A 9,195-nucleotide genomic window follows, 5' to 3' on the forward strand; every position below is an offset into this window, starting at 1 on the left:
CTACCAGCAATCCCTGAAGAGACCCGTCGCGCGGTGCACGAGTCAATGCTTGTTTGGAAAACAAGCTCACCAACCCCGTGCTTGGCTGTTCAAGTACCGAACCGCCGTTCGTGAAGGATCAAGAAGCTCATTGGCTGACTATGGTGCACCACTAAGGTAGATCTGCTAACCGCTGGTTTTGGGGTTCTACGGACGAAAGTTAGGCCGACTTAACCCTACACCTTATTTAAATTAATTAATATAGGTTGAAGTTAACCTAACTTTAACCCTATAATTATATATAATTATAGGTGAATAATTATAATTATACCTAAAGCTATTCCTATCCTAAAGTAGTAATTATAAGTTTATAGCTCTATCCTAATATACTTTTATTACTTATACTTTCCTATATTGCTTTTTTATTCTATTTTATACTCTATTATACTTAATACTCTTTATATACTTACTTTAATAATAAATTATTAATAGATACTCTTTATAGGATAGAATTAGATAGCTATTTAGTCTAGTTAGTATTACTTTCTATTAATAAAATTAATAAGTCTCTAGAGTTAATAATTTTAGAGGGTTACTATTTAAACTCTAAAAATAGTATAGTATACTATAATAATTACTTTAGTTCTAACTTACTATATCTTAATTAGAAGTACTAATTTATATCTAAAAACTAAGTATACTAATTTATATATTAAAACTAAGTATATATTATCTATTCTCTTTTAATTAGCTTATATCTAAAAACTAAATATTATTTATTAGGTTATAGTTATTTTATAAAAGTTTTTAGACTTACTTATCCTCTATCTACTAATTATAATAAGGTTAGATTTAAGATCTTATTAATTTCTAGCTTATTCCTTAAGATTAATTTAATAGATTTATTCTATTAAATTAATTTTTTACTTTTTTAATTAATCTTTTGTTTTATTTTAGTTAAAATAAAATATTACTTCTAAAGTAGTATTATATCCTTAGAGATACTTTATATATACTCTTTATATATACTTCCTTAATATTACTTTATAATAATATAAATAACTATAAAGTATCTACTAAAGGAATTATTTAGATATAGAAACTTTAACTCTTTATAACTTTATAAGTAATTAACTTTTATAGTTAGTGATTTCACTATTAGAAAGAGTAAATTAAGGTGATTAAAATAATTAAATATCTAATTATAAAAGTTATCTATAGTAGAAGATATCTAGAAAAGAGGTTTATAAGTAGAATAGAATAAAGTAATCTTTCTATTTAAGAACTTCTCTAGATATATTTATCTAAAAGGGATACTCTTTAGCCTTAATATAAGTATAAATTAATACCTTAAGAGGTTAAGTAATTATATATAATTACTTAACTTTAGTTTAAGCTATTTAGAGTAATAATAATAAGGATAATAAGAATAATAAGGATAATAAGGATAATAAGGATAATAAAGATAATAAAGATAATAAGGATAATAAGGATAGTGAGAATAATAAGGGTAATAAAGATAATAAAGATAATAAGGATAATAATAACTATAAGTAATTATATATAATTACTTAGTTTATTCTATATTAACTAGAGAGTATTATATAGTTAGGTTATATAAAGAGAGCTATAGCTATACTATAAATTTAATTAAGAGGTTAATATAGCTTCTACTAAGTTTTTATTATACTTCTTAAGAAAGCTTATAATTTTATTTATAAATTCCTATAATATAATAATATTTACTAATTTAGGTAGAATTATCTAAAACCTAGTCTAATTCTTAGGTATTATACTAGAGAAAGCTATTAGTATTAATAATTAAGACTAAATATATATATCCTTAGCGAAAGTTTTTAATTAAATCTATTTAATAAGTTTTAAATTCTACTTAAGAAATCTTATAGAAATTATTATAGTTATAGGGAAATCTTATTTACTTATTTATCTCTAATAATAGTTACTTAGGCGTAGAGGTTAAAAACTAGCTATATTATAATAGTAAATATAATAAAACTAAAAAAGTACTTACTTTTTAAGCTAGCTACTTTATACTAAAAAGCTATATTAAAACTAGTTATTAATAATAATAATAATAAAGATAATAATAATAGGATTAGCTTCTTTAACTATAGTATTAGTATCTTTATCTTTAAGTAGGAATAATAGTATAAGTATAAATAGGCTAAGTGAGAAAAAAGTTTATAAGCCTCTTCTCTTATAAAAAGGGGCTCCTCAGTAAGATAAATAAGTAAAGAAATACTTACCTTTTAAGCTAACTACTTTATACTAAAAAGCTATACTAAAAGGCTATACTAACTATATTAGCTACTTAGAGGTTATTATATATTAATATACTATTAACTTTATTAAAATTTCACCTTATAAATTTAATATCCTCACTCTTAGTATTATAAAGTATTTTATACTAAAAAGATTACTTAGAAGTTTTATAAAAGAGTATTATTTACTCTTTAAAAGAAGAGAAAGCTATTAAACTAGAGGAAGAGTATTTATTAGAGAGGGAAATAGAGTTTTATATAGAGTAATAGTAATAATAATAATAAGCTTATATATTAGGTATAAATAATTTAAACTTACTATAAAATACTAGCTAGTTTTATAAATTAGTTATTATACTACTATTTAGTGCTAGTAAGCTCTACTATCTAAAGTAACTTTATAGTAACTTATTAGAGATTATAATATTAAGTAGTAATAAAGCTATTTATATTATCCTCTATTATATTATAACTTAAATAGAGGAAGTATAAAGTAACTTATCTACTTAGACCTTTTAAGTTTAAATATAGTATTAATATAGTTTCTAATACTTAGAGGAATACTCCTTATAGAAGAACTACTTATAGCCTTTCTTCTAAAGTATTAGTATTATTAGCTATAGCTTACTAATACTACTCTACTACTTAGTTTATTTATTCTTATAAAAAGTATATTATTAAAGCTAATATTAGTAAAGATAGTATTAGATATTATAGAGATAGGGAAAGGATTTTAAATCTATTAGTTTTATTTTTAATAGTATATTTATAAGAGGAGAAAGGAAATAATAGTAAGTAAGTAGAAAATAAACCTTTATATAAATAACTAGAAACTATTATAATATTTCTAATATTCCTATAAATAGAGTATATATAGTATTATTTAAAAGAGGAAAAAAAGGTATATCTTTTATATATATCTATTACTTAATTATAACTTTAAATATAGTTAAGTATCTAAAATAGTTAAAAGCTATTAAGTTATAAGTAGAATCAGTAAGTAGCTTTAGTTAAATACTAAAACTAAATAAATACCTTATTAATACTATTTATAGAATATTAAAGATTACTTTATATAATAAATATAAAATATTTAGGTAGAATAGTTTATTATAGCCTACCTCTTTATATATTATATTAATATATTTTATATAATAAAAGATATTATCTTAAAAGTACTTTCTATTCTATTCTTCCTAAAAAAAACTATAATATCTAATAATACTCTTACTTTCTTTATTATCTTTATATTTTCTCTAGTATATATATACTCTTATTATATTTATATTTAATATTATTTTACTTTCTCTTTAATATTTACCTTCTCTCTACTTAACTTTATATTTACTATAGTAGACTACCCTACTTTATATTTACTATAATAGACTAATTCTATTTATTTCTTTTAGAACTTAAAAAAGATTTATTAATCCTTCTTTAGAATATATCCTATATTATATTAATAATAGTAGTTTTAATAGAAAAGATAGCTAATTAGTATAACTATAATAATATTTTTAAATCTTTAGAATAGGTACCTTCTTACTTTATTAGTCTTAGTACTAGAAAGCTTATAATTAAATAGGTATATAAGAAGTACTTCTTTTAGAAGTAAGATAATAATAAAGCTACTAAGTCTACTCCTTCTTATTAATAGAAGACTATTACTACTTAGAAGTTTATAAAGGTATCCTCTTCTTAAGCTTTAACTTAGACTAAAGTTCTTAAGAATATATCTTTTTCTATTTATTTATTATATATTATATACTAATAAAAGAATTATAGCTATTTAGAAGTATATCTATATAAAGGGTTTTATTAAAAACTTCTAGAAGCTTACTAAAGGTATTATAAATAATCTTATTAATACCTCTATCTAATATAATACTAAGATTAATACTAAGATAAATAATAAGTTTAAGAAGAGTAAAAGTTACTATAATACTATTATAATAATAATTTAGATTAATAGTAATAAAGCTAAGAATATTTATATTAAGTATAGTAAGGGTAAAAGTATATAGGTTAGATATATTCTACCTCTTAATAATAAAGATAGTATTACTTCTAGTATATATACTAACTACTACTATAATAGCTAAGGTAATAATTACTCTTTTTATATATTTAACTACTAATAGTTTAATATTTTAAATACTAACTTTAGTAGGTAAAGGTGAGTAAGTTACTCCTATTACCTCTAAGAAGTATAGCTAATAGGTCTCTATAAAGGTATTTAGGGGCTATAGGCTATAGTTAGATTAAACTAATAGAAGAAGTACCTAAAAAGTAGGTATAGTATTATTATACTACTTTTATTTACTTCTTCTAAAATCTTCTTTTCTAACTCTTTAGTAAGTACTTACTAAATCCTCGCTATAGAGGGTTCTATACCCTATCTCTATAAGGTTCTCTATCCTTTTAGCTTAATCTAGCTAAACTATCCCTAAACCCTTCTAGTCTAAATAGTTAAACCCTTATAATTATCCCCCTTCTAATTATAGTAGTCCTTATTATAGAATAGGATTAATAGTAAGTAAGAACCTCTATTATTTATAATAAGTTTTTTTATAATTACTATTATTATTATAAGTTATCTCTATTATCTATATAGTAGTTATCTACTATATATTTACTAAGGTTTCCTTATCTCTTAGTATTATTATTATCTACTAAATAAGATTTTATTAGGGGTCTCTTTTATTCCTTAAAGAAAGAAATTATCTTTAGTAAGTTTTATATTCTTTACTTATAGATATTTTATTCTTTACTTAATAAACCCTCTCTAAATAATAGTTTTATAATAACTTTATTTTTTTATCCTATTTATTTTATTTATCCCCCTTCTAAAATAAGTATATTATAAAGCTATTTAGAATATTAAATAGTAACTACTATTATTAATTCACTATATTTATTTTTTCACTTTAATAGTACTTATTATAGTAAATAACTATTATTCTTTCTATCTAAAGTTATAACTACTTCTCTAACTATTTAATAATACTTTATATCTATTTATAAAGTAGTACCTTTTTTCCTATTTAAGGTTAGTTTTTTTTTTCCTCTTTATTATATTATATTATAATAACTTTTATATTTTATAAAGCTTTATTAAGTTTTTATAAAGCTTTCCCCTTCTAATATTATTTTTATATCTAATTATTATAAGTATTAAAACCTTAATTACTTATATTTTAGCGTTATATAAGCTTAATAACTTAATAAAGAATAGTAGTACTTATTAGTATAACTAATTAAGTAGCAGTAAGCTTTATATCTCTTATACCTTATAGCTTTATTAAACTACTAGAGTAATATATACTTATACTAATATAAGTGATACTACCTATTAGATATATTATTTATATAGTATTAAGTATTATAAGGTAAGTATTTAGTAACCTTTTACTAAAGTATTAGACTAACTATTAGTATAACTAGATCTTTAATTACTTAGTTAATAGTATTTAAGTTTTTTAGAATTAAATAAAGTGTTATACTGCTTAAATTAAAGCTAATAAGTATTATTAGTATAAGATTTACTATATATATATTATAATTATAAATAGTTAGGTGTTTCTCTTATTACTTTATAAGTAATTAATAAATTTTATTAAGTTTTAGCTTAACTTTAAGTAGTATAATAATTAACTATTATAAATAAATACTAAAGAGATTACTACTAATTATACTTAAGTATATCTTAAGATTTAGTTTAAGGTATATAATCTCTTAGATTAGGTTTTTTTTTAATAGCTAATAGTTTCTTTATAGAATACTTACTAAAAAAAGGATAAGGACTTTATTAAATAGACTTATTTTTAGTTTAAAAATACTTTACTTTAATACTTCTAAGATAAGAGCTATATCTTTAATTAAGCTTAGTTCTTTAATAAGTTTAATAATATCCTAGAGAAGTATCTCTTAAGTAATAACCTTTATATATCTAGCTTACTTACTTAAGATCCCTCTAAAGTTTAAGTTTCTTAGATACTTTATAATTCTTATAAATATACTTTAGTTATAATTTTTAAATATATTAGCTTTAGTTTTATTCCCTAACTTAATACTTATAAGGATATTAGTATTTCCTCTATAAGTATTTATAAGAATCTTATTAGCTCTAGAGAGGAGGATAAGTTATTAGAGGGTAAAAGTAGTAATAGTAAGAATAATATAGATATTAATCCTAATAGTAATAATACTAGTGAGGATTTAAGTAACTTAGAGGATAATCCTTAGTAGTTTTTAGTAGATCTTTAGTAAGTATATAATAGCTTTTCTTTAAAGTTTTTAGTTAGATACCTCTAGGTTTATATATTACTTTTAAGAGTAATTTTTTTTAGAGTTTTTCTATAATTAATTAACTTTTCTTTATTTCTCTATATTACTTATTATTCTATTTATAATATAACTTATATTATTATTTCTTAAATCCTATAAGGATTTATAAAGTATTTACTAAATATTCTTTAGGCTTCTAGGTATTATATTCTATTAGTTAGCCTTTTTACTTAACTAAATATAGGGGGCCTATTAGTATATCTTTTTATAATATAATATCTTTAATTTCTTATTTTTTAGAGTTCTCTTTTAAGTTTAGAAGCTATCTTTTAGTAAGCTTTTAGCTATATTATAGCTCTAATAGAGTAACTAAAAAGATATTATATACTTTATTATATTTTTTTAGGAGCTATACTTTATAGGTATTAAGGCTTATAACTTCTATAATTAGTATAAGAATAAATTATAGGGTAAGTTTTTATTAACCTTTTATAAAGTAGAAGTTTTTTATTAAGAGCTTTATAATATCTCTAACTTTATATAATTATACTTTCTTTTTAATATTTATATTTTTAGCTTATATTTTTATTATATATTACTAATTTTTAGCTATCTTTTAGTAAACCTCTATTAGCTTCTTAAGCTTTTTATTAACCTTTTAGGTTCTAATTTTAATACTTAATAGGTAGTAATTAATTATTTAAAGGTAGTAACCTATAAGGGTTTTAAATAGTAATATATTAATAATAGTATATCTGCTATTATTATATAAGAATTTAGCTTTAATTAGTTATATTACTTATTAGTTATATAAGTTTTTATTAAACTTTAAGAGGTATATAATTAGGGTTTAGTATATTCTTTTAGTTTAGCTATCTATTTATAGATATTATATAGTAGAGATATATCTTTTTATATCTTAAGTTTTAATCTAATTTTACTAGAACTAGCTAGTAATTAACTTATTTTAATTACTAATAATAGCTTTAGGTATACTATATTAGTATTTAATCTCTTAATATAAGATCTTTACTAAACTTATAATATTTAATTACTTAGTTATTACTAGAAATTATACTATTTTAGTTATTTAATATATAACTACTAAGATTATATTATATATAATCCTATTATTTTAGTAACTCTCTAGTAAGCTAGTTAAGAAGTTTAAGGAAATCTATTAAAATAGGTATATTAATAATTCTAGTGTTTATAGTAGTCTATATAGCTTATACTATAGTATATATACTCTTTAGTAATATAGGTATTTAGTAATATATTACTATATATCCTCTATTAGGTATAGCTAATAGAATTTTTATAAGATTAGCTTTACTATTTTATTTACCTCTATATACTTTAATCTAAGTGTATTATAATAGTTTTTTAGGATTTTATAGTAGAGGGATCCCTCTTCTAAGATAATAAGTCTTCTTTTAAACTAAAAGATATTATTCTTATTAAGTTAGTACTTTTAATATTCTTTAGTATTTTAGTAAACCTTAGTTATAAGTTCTCTATAGAAGTAGTTTTTAGTTTATAGTCCTCTAATTATTTATTTAAGATTTATACTTAGTTATAATATATATACTATTTTATCCTAAATAAGCTCCCTTATTATAGTATATAGGATATATTACTTTAGTATAATAATTTTAGCTCCCCCTAAGTTTTTTAGTATATTGCTATCTTTTTATAGAGTAGTTAGTATAGTATTTATATATAATTTTAAGTAGGTAATAATATTAATATATATACTTTAATATAGTAACTTATTAGTACTTTTTATAAGGTAGTACTAATTTAAAGGTGAGGATCTTTTAACTTTAAAGCTAGTTTTCTAGTAAGGTTCTTATATATTTTACTAAATAGCTTAGATATAAGTTCTTATAGTAGCTATAATTCCTTTAAGTTTAGTGATATATTAGTAAGTTATTACTAATAGCTAGCTAATAAATCCTAGCTTCTTCTTAAAAGTAGGGAGTATATTATCTACTTTAAAGTTTTCTACTATATAGTTAGGGTATTATAATAGTTTATCTATTAGATTAATAACTCCTAATTTATATTAGATTTTAAAATTAAATATTAATAAGTAGTAAACTTATTATATAAGTTTTCTATAAATATTATATATAGGTATAATAAGTACTTCCTTTAGTACTATATAGTCTATAAGTACTAAGAATTTCTTAAGGAGCTTTTAGAGGTATTATACTTAGTAATTTAAACTTTCTATAATAGTAAGGAGCTCTTATTACCTTATAGCTTAGTGTCTTTCTATATCTAAAAGCTTCCTTAATTAGAAGGTTATTAGATACTAAATAGTATTATATTTCTATAAAAGTATACTAGATACTACCTAAGTGGATATATTAGTCTTAACTTTAGTTTTTAGTATTAAGTTATAATATCTTAATATTAAAGCTTTAGTAAATACTCTCTAAAGTATCTTAAATATAGTCTATATCTCCTTTATCTAAATAAAAGTTCTTAACTTTATATTATTTTAACTTCCTTTTAGTGTACTATTTATAAGAGCTATAATATAGGAGTATTTAGTAATAAATTTATAGTAAAAATTATAAAAATTAAAGAAAACTTAGATATCTTTAAAGGATTTTAGTTTTAGCTATTTAGTAACTAC

This window comes from Colletotrichum gloeosporioides (assembly GCF_011800055.1).
Source record: "Colletotrichum gloeosporioides strain Lc1 chromosome Unknown consensus_63, whole genome shotgun sequence".
In the NCBI taxonomy this organism is placed as follows: domain Eukaryota; kingdom Fungi; phylum Ascomycota; class Sordariomycetes; order Glomerellales; family Glomerellaceae; genus Colletotrichum; species Colletotrichum gloeosporioides.